General features: G+C 44.7%; 1 pseudogene; it reads left to right on the forward strand.

Moving 5' to 3' along the window:
* Positions 1 to 250: 250 nt before the first annotated feature.
* On the forward strand, positions 251 to 1,994 carry LOC137163829 (thioredoxin-related transmembrane protein 1 pseudogene; annotated as a pseudogene).
* The last annotated feature ends 729 nt before the right edge of the window (positions 1,995 to 2,723 follow it).

Here is a 2,723-nt window from a genome sequence, read left to right on the forward strand (position 1 = left end):
CTGAACAAAATGTTATTAAGACAATTCGGGCCTAGTCCAAAGTATCAAATCAGGCTCCTACTGCTTCCTATGGTCAATTCAGTCTTCTAGCCAAGTCTCCTTGTAAAATGTGGGATCATTATATGATGTATGTTTCTTGCTCCCATGAGAACCTGTGCCTTCTGTACTTTTATATAATTATAACATTTTCCTTCTGAGGCTTCTTGTTGCTGAAAATATACAGCCTGATTTATTTTAAAATAACAAGAACATGTTCCACTATGTTGTTATCCAATATTTGGGAGGTTCTGATATGAAAACGGTGGTGATCCATACAACTAGAAGTCAATGCAATGGCAATATCAGAAGCTGTAACATGGAGCCTTATAAATAAACCTAAATGTCCCTCTCATTTTTAATGCTGGTTGTTTTTGATACACTTCTCAACTCCACTCTTTGGAAAGAAGGTAGACACTGAATTATAATCTTTTTAGTATAAATGGTGATCTGTGAGATTTAATTAAAAACGCTTTAGCCTTAAACATGAGTAAATTCTGTCTGGAAAGAGATGTACAACAGTAGAAAGGGAGGAGGTAGATGAAACACACCATGCCTTAATCTGAGTAATGGGCAAAAAATTGGAGTGTAAACCTATAACCATATTTACGTAAGCAGGGTCTGAATGGACTTTCCCCTGCGGAGCTGGCGGGCGGGGGATGGGGTATCAAAGGGAAAGGGCAGCAGGGCCAGACTGTATTTGCATGAGCACACCCACCCTGCCTAGGTGTGCAGCGTAATGGGATGCTTTGCCCAAATGATCCCTTTGGCTGCTGCTGGGTTACAAATCACTCTAGTGTTAAATGCAGGGGTAATGAAATGTGGTTCCCCTTATTGTATGAGCAAAGGGCAGCAGAACTGTGCTTAGCCTGTCCTGATGGAAGGGTCACTCTGAGCAGTTCTGAACAGAACTGGTTAAACGTGGGGCTCAGATGCCAGCGGCTGGCGGGGTGGGGAGAGAGAGAGACATGCATGCTTACTTGGAAATGTAGATGCTGCTTAAGAGACCCAGGCATATTTTAACCTCCCCCTGCCACTGGTCAAAGAGAGAGCCAATTAAAATTCCATTAGGAGTCTGTTGTTCTGTTAAATGCTTGCCAGAGCTGAAATCATCCACTGTGGGACAGTGCTCCTGCCCAGATTCCGTGAGGCGCTGCAGCTGCCCGCGGGGCACCGGGGAGGTGGAGCGAGGTGAAGGCACTGACAGACGGGACGTGGCGGAAGCTGCTGCAGGTTCTGCTCCATGGTGTCCAGCCTGTCAGAACCTGCAGCCTGAATGGGAAAAAGTTTTCTGAATGGAGGGGAAGATCTCGAAGTTAACATTGCAAAAGTGGATGTCACAGAACAGCCAGGACTGAGAGGGCGATTTGTCATAACAGCACTTCCCACTATCTATCATTGTAAAGATGAAGTGTTTAGGAGTTAACAGGGCCCAAGGACAAAAAATGACTTCATAAATTTCATCAGTGATCAAGAAAGGAAATCTATTGAACCAGTTTCTTCTTGGTTTGGTCCTTGCTCTTTCCTGATGAGCAGTGTGTCTGCTCCATTTCAGTTGTCAATGTGGATCAGGCATTGCCACAATTATTTTGCAGAAAACATATACCAGTTTGGGGGGTCATATGCTATTTTTGCATTGGCAACTCTGTAAATTTCAAGACTGATACTTGGATTTATCATAGAATTTTTAGCAGACTGTCTCTGTCCATCCAAAAGGCGCAGACCACAGCATTACCCCTATCAAAAAGAATTAACATCAGAATCAGCCCATCTCTTGAAAAAAAATGGATAAAGAGCAAGAAGCAGATGAAGATGATCTTTCGTTTGATGAAGCGGAGAATAGAGAGGTGGCAGACAGAGACTCTTCAACAAATGCTGTAAGACGGCATCCTGTGAACCACGTTGCTGCAACAGATAAATCATCAGCACTGAGGTTCATCAGAGCTGACAATCACTGAGAATTAGGTGGAACCTTAAGATACTGACCTGCCGAGGTCAGAGTGGAGAAGCAGGTGGTAGCAGAATGTGATGGTATGCAGCAGAGTGGCTAGCGAGGCAGCCGGCAGAGCAAAAAGCAGCCAGTGGCGTGGTGAGGCTGGTGGGGCCACCACTGTGAGGCGGTGGTGGCAGGTGGGGTCAAGGAAGGTGCCTTCTTCCCTTCCCAGCCATGGTAAGAGGTAAATTCACTCAGATGCACCCCTGAACTCTGGGTCATCATTGACCAAGGACAACTACTGTAACTGAGTGAGGGAGAAAGAAAGGAGAGGCAAAGGACACTGCCCAATGTACTCTGGGGTGGGGGTTTTGCTCATGGTTTTATGTTTATGAATCCTGCTTGTGCTGTTTTAAAAAATGTAACCCTTCTGCCAGTTGGAGTCAGCCACAGCAAGGGCTGGGTTCAACATCTAGGGGTTCCTTTCAACAATACAACACATAACTGGCTTAAGCCCCCACCCTGTCACCTGGAAAATTATACACCACCCCAAAGGTGATATTTGCCCTCTCGCAAGCACAGAGTCTGAGTGTAGAAAGAAGACTGTTTAATAAAAGGAGGGAAGTAACTCAGCATTAATTTGGGAAAACAGCACAAGTAGGATTCATAAACATAAAACCATGAACTTGTGCCTTCTGTACTTTCAGTAGCAAAAGTGATGGGACACCAAATTTTTGTGAAACAAAGAGAACTT

Source organism: Emydura macquarii, unplaced genomic scaffold (genome assembly GCF_026122565.2).
Source record: "Emydura macquarii macquarii isolate MOO-44397 ecotype Brisbane River unplaced genomic scaffold, CSIRO-AGI_Emac_v2 contig_2636, whole genome shotgun sequence".
In the NCBI taxonomy this organism is placed as follows: Eukaryota; Metazoa; Chordata; order Testudines; family Chelidae; genus Emydura; species Emydura macquarii.